General features: G+C 43.8%; 1 protein-coding gene across 14 annotated transcripts in view; it reads right to left on the minus strand.

Moving 5' to 3' along the window:
* ZMIZ1 (zinc finger MIZ-type containing 1) overlaps positions 1 to 13,061 on the minus strand; it is a 346,350-nt gene that overhangs the window by 80,441 nt on the left and 252,848 nt on the right. Inside the window, exon 1 of one of the 14 annotated variants that reach the window (XM_040070546.2) lies at positions 9,869 to 10,006. The exons of 12 other annotated variants lie outside the window; for them this stretch is intronic. The gene's annotated coding sequence lies outside the window, so the exon portion shown is untranslated. Of the gene's footprint in view, positions 1 to 9,276; positions 9,475 to 9,868; positions 10,007 to 13,061 lie in introns of those variants that run through there. One more of the 14 variants, XM_040070548.2, reaches the window with a different exon arrangement.

Genomic DNA, 13,061 nt, shown 5'->3' on the forward strand with positions numbered 1-13,061 from the left:
ATCAATATACTCAAGCCCTGGGATCAGAAGAGACAGCCCATCTCATGACACTCACCAGGTTTCATTCATACATCTCCATTCCTTCTGCTTAGTAGTGGGTGTCCTGGGAGGTTCTTGAGATTTGTATACAAAAAAAACCCCAACAAACAAAAAAGAGACCTACACCAGTAGGAAGTTCAGGATTCCAGAGCATTCCAACTCAGGATTTAGTACTGAGTACAATTGCTCTAAAAACTGTTAACAGGAGTTACGTTTTTAGGGGGATGGGTATTTGTCTCTTTGTCCTCCTTACCCAAGAGGCCAATTTATTCCAGCACCTATCCCAATTAAAGTCACCTCAGAAAACCTAAACTATTTTTTTATAATTAATTTTATTGATGGGGCTAATGCCTGCATGCAGTTTAGGAGAAGGAACCACCTTTTTTTTTTTTAACCTTGCTTGATTATGCTATGTGAGAAGAGTAAAAATGTAAAAAAAACCCCCAAAACTGCTGTAATAAAAGGGCTTTTCCTCGCAAGAGAAATGGCTGCTGCCTGTTTCCCTCTATCACTTATATGATAAGTTTCAAAGAAGACAGCATTTTATTTGCTTTATTTTGGAATAGCATTTTTTTGGCTTTATTCTCTTTCCTCACCTTGCATCACCCTGCTGGCGGTAAGAAACTGAGTCAGCATGTCACTACTTCAGAAGCCAAAGTTGCATCACTCCTCAAAAACAAAACTGTGTTAAAAATGTGCAGTAACTTAAAGAAATGGCTCACAACCACTTCACAAAGACAGGAAACTGCTCTGAAGTGAGGCTTAGGAATCAGGCTCAGATAAGGTGACTTGCCAAACTTGGCTACAAGGCTGCATGCGACACGGTCAAACTGCCTCCTCCACGGCATATTTCAATTTCTGTTGGATAGGATACATGTAGTATCTCTCCACTAATTAACTCATGATGTTAATGCCCACCAGGCACTGTGTTATAATCACAGGGACAGCACTAAAATGCTAGAAAATTACCTTCAGCATTTCCACAGGTGACTGAAAGCTAACTAGCAAAAGGTGAAGCATCTCAAAATCTCATACTATCCTCTGCTCAGACTAAAGCACAAAGGTGGTAAATATGAGTAACTGCAGTGTTACTGTCCTTCCTACACTCACTCTGCAGAGGACATTCATTTCCAGAGGTGTCGGTTCAGCACCTTCTGTGAGCACTTCGTTGAGTCCAGCCTCCCTCAAAGCAAGCCTGACATTCCCTCCTGACTTGTGCCAGCCCTCGGTGTGCTTTGGCTGACTCAGGCACATAATGAAGCATCCTTATGCCCTTCCTTAAAGGAGCAAGTTCCCACAGAAATATCTGCAGAGCTTAAGCAACAAGTGCAAGAGAGTGAAAATAAAGAAGGTATCTGGGACAGAACTGAAGAGACTCCTCATAAAGATGCCAAGGAAATCAATTTTTTTCCTCTGCTTGCCCTCCCCCAGTTTTAGAAGTATTAATAGGAAGTAAAAACAAAACAATCCAGTAATACCATTTCAACCAGGTCAAATGTGTGTTGAAGCGAAGGTAAGAAACCACTTAAAGCTCTCAGAGGATTATAAGGCCTTTGACAGGTCTGATAATTTTAAAGGCTTAATTCCATTACAGTATCTGGCAGCCTGTGAGGGCACATTTTACTAACCATAGGCCACCAGGTCATAATAGATGTTGACAGAAAACATTAAAGGTTAAGTAGATGTAAGACCATAAAACATTTCAAGCTGCACAGTGCCAACAATGTTTAGTAGCAGCCATGGAGCTGTTTGAGAGGAGAAAACGGTGGTTGAGTCTTGCCCCCAGCTGCAGCCCCAGGGAACCCTAGCAGAATCAGATGGCCAGGATGGCCAGCACATGCTTCCACACCATGAAAATCTTTTTGGCTGTGTCAAAGCCCAAATTTCCTGTCTTACTTAAATCTCAGACTGCAAGATCAGATTAATTAAGCTGAAGAAAACATAGCCACACAATAGGTTTCACTAGTCCTCTTCATCTGGCAAACACAGCGAGCCACGGCCGTGCCACAGAGGAGCAGCAGGGCTGGAGCTGCCCTGGCAGCCGAGGTCAGGCAACCTGCAATTGCCTCTGTGCAACAGTGGAGCACTCTGACACGGAAAAGTAGCGCCCAGATTCTTACTGCGATGAAGATCCAAGCCAGCAGTTAAAACAATTTAGCAGGAAACAGTAATTTTGCCGTCAATACCCCACAAAACTTACTCAAGCACTGCAATGTAACCACTGCAGGTGGCAACGCTCGCTTCAACTCCCCCGGAGAGTATTTATGCACCTTATACATGCAGTTAAAACTCCAATATGTAATTTGGATTGCTCACTCTTGAGGGGTGCCTAGATACAGCAACAATGGCCATAATCACAGAGTTAATCTTATTTCAGCCACTAAACATGAAACCTAATATTTGACATTCCAAACTGGCCGAAAGGAAGGTAATGTACAGATCGTTGCCTGTGTGCATGGATGAGGCTTGAAAGCGGCTCTCTTCTGCATACTGTCTTTCTACAAGGCACTATGAGAATACACACAAATAGATCTTCTGCTTTTTCTCTTCTCTGTGCAAAAGAGCTCCCCTGAATGACATCTATCTGGATAGTAAACTGCCAATACCACAAACAATTAAATTAGCAGCAGTTCAATATGTAAGGAGCTGACTACTGACCAAATCTGACATACAAATAGCCTGCTAATTTGTCAGCAAGCCAAAATAAATGGAATGGGCTGGATACAGGTGCAGGTAAACGCCCCAGAAATAGACATCAATAAATCATTTAGCTCTCTATAACATTTTAGATTACAGCCATTTAACAAGGAAGACATTTTTGCCTTTGCAACATGATTCATGAGTGCTTCAAGCGAATCATTTAAAGTCAGCACTTAAGACGGGACTTTAAAACTTCCATTTTTTGATCTCCTATAACCTACTCCTAACTTAGGAAATATTATACAATGTATCTTCTGTTCTGCTTATCACAAAATGCAAAATCCAAGATTATAGGGTATTGCACACTAATGATCAACTCTCCAAAGTCCCAAACTCTCTCTGTGAGAGAATTAATCTCCCTGATATTTTTTGTGGATGCAGTGACAAAGAGGAAGTTTGCTGAATATCAGGCAAGCCAGGCAGCCAACATCCTAGTTTTACTAGATGTGTCTACATAGAAGGATGGAAAGTGCTCCCTACAAGTTAAAATCACTTGGTCCTCATAAATTTCCATCTCAAGTACTTCTTCAAAAAGCCAGCCTTCGAATAACTGTTCCGCCTGTTCAAAGACCACCTGTGGGGCTGTGTTTCTGTCGAAATGATACAAGGTGTCACAAACAGTAACACACAGAAGCTTAACTGCACGTTCTAAAGAAGGTCTTGCACTAAAACCAGAAACACAAAAGACACAAGGTCCATCTACGCTTCTATTCTGCAAAGATCTTAAAAGTATATTTATAAGTTGTGAAGTTATTAAGTAAAAAAATTAATATCTTCCATTACTAATGGACTAAGACCATATAAAAACTTACATGAATGTTTGTTTCTAACCTGATTCCACTGCAGCTTTGGTCTGATGAAGCGTACTTCTTGACAGACACAAATTACGTCAAGGACCTTCCAGGTAAATCAGCCAATTAATGATTTACAGTATTTCCACGCCAAGGAATAGTTAGGAAGCATATATAACCATTTGGAAAGTGGGCTGAAGCAGGATAATTTAACAGTACTTGTCTATGTGCAAGACTACTGGTTTCTAAGTTTCTTCCAGACTAACCTCTCCATTGCCCTGCTGCTAGAAAAACAGTAGGAAAGCAAAGGTGTATAGGAACATGAAGCACTGCTGGTTTTTCCCTGAAATATGGTATTTTATGACACCTAGCATAGGAGGAGTTTTTACACACCTCCAACTCCTCATGACAGCCAGGCACATTGCCAAGCACCCATTTTAAACCAGAGCTAACAGCCAAATCAGGACAGAACCCCAGTTCAGCATCACAGTTCACTAAGGTGAGCTACGAAACCTACTGAGAAACACAACCAGCGTGACACAATTATGCAGAGTATCTGTCTGAGCAGGAAATCTGGAGTTAAAACTACTGACAGCAGCAAAATGAGGAGGCTGAGAAGTATCCGTGGCAGACCCCGTTAACAAAACCAGGGAGACCTACAAGCTGCTCAAGGCAGTCAAGTAACAGCCTGTGATCAATAGAAGCAAATACTGCTGGCAGATCAAGCAGGATCAAGACTACATAAGCCACTGCAATCTGTATGAATAAGTAAATCATGACAGGCTTCTCTGAAAGCCATGCTGTTAGGCTGATGCTTGAAAACCTTAACTTTCTAAAACAGTTGGATGGTGTCAGTAGATAAGACAGTAAAAGTACTGTTAACACCCTTCCTTCAAGTCTGGCCTGGTATATGGATAAGTAAGTGGCACTAAGTGGCACAACACCCCCTCCCCAGTTATTTTTTCTTTTCCTACTACATACTAATGCAGAAATAAAGCTGTTAATAAATGTTAAATATATTAAACCATAAATGCAAACTGGTTAGCATAGCTAGCTGAGAACTGAAGAGAGTCCTGTGACAAACTCCTTAGTTCTCCCTGTTACCTTCTTATGTTGACCACGAAAAGGTGGTCAAGAATAAGTAAAGGAGTGCTTTTTATGGGAATCCCAGTTCTTCTCATCTGCCCTAGTTCTGCTTCTACTGAAGCTCTACTCACTTTATTTCTAACTAAGTTAGGTCAGAATAATTTTGAAAATCCAGTACAGATAGTTTTAATGATAAGATCGCGAAAGAATGAACCTCTCCGGGTACTATAACACTATATCTAAATAGCATTCTAACAAGCTTGTATTAACCAACAATTGTGGGATTTTGTCTGCTTCCAGGATGCAAACAGTCCAGCTTGCTTACCTCCTGAAACTTAATTTTTTATACCTCCTAAGGCACTGAGGAGGTATAAAACCCACAAACTACTAACAACAAAATTCAGTTTGAGGATTAGAAGTTTATAAACAAACATTAAGGGTTACTCATCAAAATGCTGAGAGCTGTACTTCAGTTACAATAAACATGAATGAGGAGCTTAGCTGGCTGTGAGAACATTTTATTGGTGCTAACAAGACAACAGATAACAAAATTAACTTTTTTTTTTAAAAATGAAATAGGTAAAACTGTCATTGGTTGCACTGGAATACTGTCAATAGAATGATCCCAAATAAGCTAAGACTCAGGATTAGCAACACACTCCAGAGAATATTTAAGAATGATTCAGGTCAAGAACTGAAGAAATGTATAGTATTTACTACAGATGGGCTGAGTGGAAGCCTTCCACATAGCTGAAATAATTACTGTCCCAATGTCACTCATTTTTCTTTATAACTATACTTTGTCTTGATTTGAAGGAGAAAAGTCTTCAAGCAGCTTCCAATTTAAAATAGAAACAACAACAAAAAAACCTGTCTGTGTTCTTTCTGGGTTTCTCTTGTTTCCTTACTGAATTGTCAGTGAAAGCCAGACTGGCTGGCTGCTTTCTCCCTGATGATGAATGGATATGCACTCTTCCCCGTGCCTTGGAAGCTATTACTGCTTTGCTTTACAGCACATTGGTGTACCCCTCACAATTAGTGAAACAGCTATTTCATTCGAAGGCTAGCTCATCATTTTACAGGCTGGTTTAAAAGGCTTTGTTCAGTAACTTCAAATTGTTTTTAGTTACTTCTAAAACAACTGTTCTATATACCAAAACATTGGGTTTTTTCAGCGTTTTAGAAGAAGGTATACCCTGTGGAATTTTGGTTCCTATCCTACTGTTAGAACAGCCAAATGATAGTAACAATACATTCTTTCAAGTGTGTTAACTTTTAGTTATTTTTAATTAATTTTCTTTTTTGTTTGTTTTGGTTACTTCAAAGAAACAGCCAGTAACATCACACTACAGATGTCATGTCTACCTTTTTTTTTTTCTTTTTTCTTTTTTTTTTCTTTTTTTTTTTTTTCCCTCACAGAATTTTCTAGTTTCTTCTGGAAAGGAAAACAAACTCTAGGAAATTTAGCAGACATGCAGTGGGGTCATTTGTTACATGACTTTTTTTTAAACTCTCTGGGTATGTCTGCTGTATCCTGCAAGGTACCAGAAGTAGTGAAGCATCTGCTCAGCCTGCCCAGCTCTCCACACGCCCAGCAAGGCTTCTGAGACTTGAGCTGGATCACCCAGCTTTAGCTTGCATAGCTCTGAACTCCACTAGCTGAGCAGGGCTGGGAGGAAGCAACTTTTCCCCACTTTTTTTTTTTTTTTTTTTTTTTTAACCTTGAGCAAAAACCTTGCTGTCCAGCTGCTTCCAAGCAGTTTCATGACAGTCTGTTAGGAGCAGCTTCTTCTGTTTGCTCCACCCAAGAGAAAACAGAAGTTTCCCTTGCCAGAGCAGCCTCAGAAGAAGGTTATTTCCTGTGGCACTCTCTGCTCTCCCACGGAGAGGAAGCAAACCAAAGAGCATCTTCACTGAGATCTCTGGAACATCATTTCAACAATGTTTCACACGATAAGGTTTTGGCGTTTTTTTCTGCTGGTTAGCTCCTTCCCTAATTAGCTCTTTTGATATTTTTAAATATAATTACAGTCTATTATTTTGTTTTGAGAAAAAAGAAGTTACAGTTGTGTCATTCCATAGAGTGACAGTTTCCTGATGGCTTCACTCTAATGATTTTTGGTCACTGTTGATCAGCAGTGTCCCTTTTGCTGGTCATGAGAAAGCAGTTTTGCATTGTCACAGTCCCAGCGACAGCTGAGGGTAACGTGGGAACTTCTGTGTCCTCAGCTTACCTCGTGACACAGAAAAACACTATTCTCTTGTCTTAGTTACACATCTTGTAATTGCAGGGGCTTGGGGCATTGGATTCAGACACTCTCTTGAACTAATTGCTGTACTAACTCTTATGGCAACAGCAAGCCTGTTTTGCCAGACTATTCTCTCTAAACAATCTCTCTGTAATTAATACAGCACCTGTTACTACAACAACAAATTGTTTATTCATTGAGCCTAAGTATCCTCTATTTTTCTCTCATTGTTGGTTTGCATGCTCTGCTTCTTTGCTTTGTAACCAATAGCTGTCCCCTGCCCACTCCATGTGGACAAGTTTTCTTGGATGTTCCTGGAGCACTCATCCAGCACAAGGGTCCCAGGACTAAATGCTACTTTCAGCACAAGTAACACCAAGAGAGTGCACGTGTTCTGCTGAAATACAAACACAGCAACATTTCAGCCAGGATCACAGAGACATTGACACACACAGCTTTGACATTTTACCCATTCTACTACGACCTACATGAGATTAAAGGCTTATGACTAAGTTTCAAAGCTCTCTTATGATCAGTATTTTCAATTGCTAACATGAAACTGTACCTTGCTCATTCAGATGCCTTCTTTACTAGCGAAATTTCACTGCATTTGCAGATGTATTTCCCACGGGATTTTCTGATGGCTCCTCCAAAAAGGGGTAAAGGTCGGGTGGGTGGGAATCAAATAAATGTTAAGTAGTGTTTTAAATGAAACTTTGACCATAAATTTGATACCAAGCCTTTGGTAATGCTCTTCTGTTCATTTAGACTGCAGCATTACTGACTGAGATCTTCTGAAATAAATTTACATAAACCCAAACTTTTGTTCACATGTTGTATTGCACTTTAGCTGCCATCTCAATTTAAATGCTAAGCAAAAAGAGGAACAAAATTCTGCTAAGCAGATTGGTGACAGCATGGAAAGACATGCTTCTGCTCAACTCAGAGGAGCTTCCACTTTTAGGCATGATTAGACGCTGATAATTACTTTATTACCAATATAACTGTAATACACTTCTAACTTGAGCAAAAACCACAGGCAACATTAGGTAACGTAGAGCAATTTTAGCTGGATCTTAGTTTTATGTACTTCCACTTCCAAGTAGCATTTCAGTCATGCTAATTGCTTTTCTTAGGTCACCCCAGCCTAATGACCTGGTTAGCTTAACATGAGACATGACTCCTTGAAAGAAACTGTCTCCATAATAACTTTTCATTCCAAAATCTACTATCTGCAGAATGAACATTATCTTCTATAGTATTCTGAGCCAAGGTAAGTCGTCAAAACCGTGGGTTCAATTTACCCAGTTCACCCCATGAGATGTCTGCAGAAAGCGTTAGTTTTGCAAAAGATGACAGATAGTGAGGGATTTTCAACCAGATCTTATAATGGACTCACCTGAACTCAGGACGAGCAGTTTGTATGACTGAAGTCACAACTTGTTATGACAGTGGCTTTAGTGGACCCAGAATTACTGATGCTACTTTATGCAAAGTCTATTTTACCTTACACAGCAATTTTTCCGATTCAGAGAACTGTTTTCTACAATAGCAACCCCTCTTTCCCCAACAGACCATGTTGTCAACGTCTGAATCGCAAACACCGAAGCTGTATAGATCCTTTGCATTTTGTTTTTGGTGTACATTGATATATGCTATTTCATTCAGTTCTTAGATATTTTTTGCATTAAGCTAACAAACTAAACTGAACAATAAAACCGACTTCCCAAATTTCAGTCTGGCATCACTAGTTTGAAACTTTCTCGAAACTCCTTAAATCGTACGCAAATTAAATAACCTTTTTAGTTTTTACACAAGAAAAGAATAAACAAGACACTCGCTACTATTAAACATAAGGGGCAAGAAACTCGTCAGCTGGAATATCCGAGACTGTCATTGATACTAATACTACTTTGAGATCTTCTATGAAGCCACAGATGTGAGCTGCGCACGGCAAGGTCTTTATAAAGACAGCAAAAATGAAATGGTGGCAGCAGTATTGTCACTGCTGTTTGCAGAACAGCTTGTCACGTTCTGACAGTGCCAGACGGGCTAAAGTTGCAGCAAAGGCCACCGATGGCCGGCGTCGCCCGCCGGGTGTGTGCCCGCAGATGCGGTCAGCAGGCGCGCTGCCGGATGCGGCGGCCGAGCGCAGGCCGGGCGGGGGGAGCCCCGCGCAGCGGCGGCGCTCGGGCCGGGCAGAGCCCGCTGCCATCGCTGCCAGCCCCGCTCCCACAATGCACCCGCTCCCGCACACACACACACGCGCGCACACGCACGGAGACACGCTCACACGGCCGTGCACACGCTCGGGCACACGGCCGCGCACACGCTCTCCCCGCGGCGAAGGCGCTGCAACACACGGCCCCGCTCCCGCACGCACGGCCCCCGCCCCCCCGGAACCAACTTACCCCCGAGTTACATCCCATTCACGAGCCTGGGCTTCCTCTGCCGCCCCTCCTCTGCGCGCCCGCCTCTGCTGCTGCAGAGAGGCCACATATGTCTGCAAACACTTCTAGGCAGAAACCAGCCAGTGCAGAACAAAGACAGCCGGGGTTGCCTTCATCTCAGCGCAAGGCAGCCAGTAGCTATTTTCAAGCTTGTTCGCTCTCCCCCTCTGAGGGCACCCTGCTCTGTTTCTCCCTCTCTCTCTCTCTCTCCTCTTTGCCTGTCCAGCTACTGCACAACACACATCAATTATTCATTGCTTGTCTCCCGGTTTCCAGGCAAAACCAATCACAGATGGAGTCTTGCTAATGGGCTCATGCCGTACTTGCCAACAGGCTATTTGTGCTCAAGCTACAACCCTCTAGAGACAATAAAGAGAATCAGGTTAAGCTTTAAAACTTCACACGTACGCGAACAGACCTAAAACGGCGATAGACATGTAAGCATCCCTATGACATTGCTTGGGAGTACGTCTTCGGCATACAGCATGGCAGAAGGCTGCTGTAAATCTTGCGAAAGGGTTTTAAGAAAATCAAACGCTCAGAAAAATCTCACCTCAGCTGCATGTTACTGATATTGATGGTTCTCTTTTCTGTCTCTAGTGATCCATGTCTTGCTTTCCCATTACACAGAGAGGTATGTCCTTCTCTCATTCTCGTGCACGCACGCACACGCACACACACACGCAGCCACAGCCACTTTGCCAGAAGGAAGAGAGAGAAAGAGAGGAGGAAAAAAAAAAAAAAAAAACCACCCAGGCAGCTCACATTTCAAACTTGCAAGGAGGGGTGGTGCTTAAAATGCTAGGACAAAGCCTCCGTCTCTGGCACCCAGCCAAAATCCTAAAATAAATCCCCTCGATCAATTAATTGGAAGCAACACTTGTTCGAGCCCGCGCAACAAACCATTAAGGGCGGCGGGGCTGAAAAGTCTCGAGATTTGGGAAATCTCATGCCCTCGCTTCCCCCCTACCCTGTTTGCTGAATGCTTTTGACGAAATCCATCAAACTAGTCATGCTAATTAGCGTCCAGGGCAGCCCCGGCGGCGGAGCAGCGCCCGAGGCGGGCGGCCCGGCGGCCGGGAGTTTCCTTCCGGACCGGCCGCGCCCCGCTCGGGCAGGAGGGACCGCCGGGCCGGGCCGGGCCGGGCCGGGCCGGGCGGGCCCGCGGGAGCGGCGGCACCGACTGCGGGCCCCAGCGTGCCCCAGAGCTCCCGCTCGGCGGAGCGCCGTCCCTCCGCCGCCAGGGGAAACTGAGGCAGGCGGGGGCTGCGGGCCGCCACCGGAACCGCTGCCGCCTGCGGGACAGCCGGCCCGGGCAGGTTCCTTCACCTCTGCCGGCCGCACACTGCTCCCAAGACATCACCCCCGTTCCCACGCCACTGCCAGTTCAGGGCCGCCCACGAAAGAGTTTTAAATATGTCCGGCTGTGCCTGCGGTGCTCAGCGTTTCAACTGACAGTGCCGAAGGGAAAAGAAAAAAGGCAACAAGCAGCCTAGCCCCGGGAAGCTAATGTGAGAATTCTTTGCTGCCTCTCAAAGGGAAAAGTGGCAGTTTAAGTTGTGGCCAGCCCAGCACCAGCCTTTTCCTGCCACCCTCCTCGGTGCAGAGCCACTTCCTTCCCCGCACAACCTGCACAAAGGCACCTCCACCTCTTAAAGGCACACCCGGCCCTCTCGCAGCGAAGCAGCCGGCAGGTTCCGGCGAGAAACAAACAAAATACAAACAACAAAACCAGGAAGACTAGAAAAACATACAGTCTCTCCAGCAAAATTCCTTTCAGTGAAAAAATGGCCCCAGCTTCCCTTGCCATGCTTACAGTCACTTAACTGCGCCTCCCAAACACCTTAGCAGAGAGTCGGCAACATGACAGATTGGAGCAGCAAACTATCGCAGATATCAAAGAGCAGCTCTTCTCTGAATAATGATTCCACAAAAAGCATTGTCAGATATCGCATTCTTTCCCCCCGCTCCCCGTCCCCCAAGGGAATCCACTATGAACAGGTAAGAGTTACGTGTGCTCTCACTTAACTCCCACTCCTGATGTAGGATCTCAAGGCCAGCCTGTCAGGATTATTATTGCTTTCTCTCCACGGCCATCAGACCGAGCAGAACTGCAAACCAAACCCTCCACGCTTCGTGCAATCTCAGAGCCGCACGAGTGCGGCTGAAGGAACGCTTCTCAACAGCACAGCTGCTACAGGTGTCCAGGGCTCAGCGCTGGGCCAGCGTCCACAGCACACAGTCTGTGCAGCCTGGGCAAGCCTCCAGCTACGTCCTCAGAGATGCAGGTGGACCCACGGCGCTGCTGGAACAAACTCTTACACAAAATGAAGTTTCCATTGCGGTTGGTCAAACTTCGGATTCAGTCACATGGAAGAAAAGAACACACAACCTTACACGTTTTTTTTCATTGCCTTTCAGAGCAGACAGATGCTTTAAGGAGGTGTAAACTACACAGCCAGACTGGCAGAAGAGATAGAGGAAGCACAAGTTTTAGGGGACTGTCAAAGCAATGAGAAGTGTGTCAATAAACCAAAACAAGGATCAAATTGCTCTACTAATGTAAGTGCACTGGTGGATGTGAATGAAATTGATAGTTGCTCTAATGTTACATGAAGTCTTGATAGAATGAACATTTCTGTGCTTGTTTCAGGTTTTACTGCATTTACAGACTTTTCACACAATTCATAAGCTATCATGGTGTTTTTTCTATTTTGAAACAACTCACAAAGCAGCAACAAGAATGCATCAGGTGGTTGTAAGGTCCCAGACACCGAGACTGCCTCCTTCCTCATTAAAGCCTCGATTAAGTTATTTTCTGAGGGTGAAAAGTAATTTTTTTTTTTTTTTTCTGTATAGGAAACACATTGTCCAGTATCCTATGTTTTGTTGTTGTTTTTTTTTTTTCTCCACCTACCATCATAAGTAGTATTTCTCTGCAATTAAATTGCTCCTTCTAGTGTAACAGTGTAAGTTTCTCTTTTAAAGCTGCCTGTCTTTTCAGAGGAAGTGGTTTAGTGTAGACAAATCACTTATCTAAAAATTATGTACTTACTTCTCCTTTGACAAATCTTCAGCAGGTTTCTAATCCCACCCTACCACTTGAAATATCACTTTCTGTGATGACATTTGAGTCACAGTTGTCAGAAGCATCAGGCTCTGTAGTCAAATGGATTAAATCACACTTCATAGCATGCGGTATTTTGAAGAAGGAGTGGTTTATCATTTGTAGGAATTAATCGTAACAGTTTTTTCTCTAGGGCAAATTCCCAATCATTTTTAAAGATTACTATGTTTAAGCCCCTCTGACAGCAGTATGTCAAATTACATCACAAGGAAGGTTATCTCAGGCGATGGTAACTACTAACACAACTCACTGAAGACACATACTGCTGGGAGAAGCGGGTCTGTACTGGGAAGCACCTTTTCTACGCAGGGGTGGGAGAGCAGGCTCCTGGGCTGTGCTCTGTGTGGCTCTGTTGAGGCCTCAGGGATCCCAGTGTCTGGGGGTGTGCCTGCTGCTGGCTGTTGTCCCAGCTCAGCCTCACAGGGGAGGGGAGACAGGCATCAGGACATCTTTGAGTTCTACGGGGGGGAAAGAGGAGACACTTACTTGGACCACCGCTAGCTGATTAAGGAGAAGAGTTGGAAGATTTTCAGAGAAGTCTTATTTATCTCAAAGCAGGAGGCAATGTTTGTCTGTTTAGCATATGCTGTCAATGTGAAACAATATTACCAACAAACTT

The sequence above is a fragment of the Hirundo rustica genome, chromosome 8, assembly GCF_015227805.2.
Source record: "Hirundo rustica isolate bHirRus1 chromosome 8, bHirRus1.pri.v3, whole genome shotgun sequence".
Taxonomy (NCBI): Eukaryota; Metazoa; Chordata; class Aves; order Passeriformes; family Hirundinidae; genus Hirundo; species Hirundo rustica.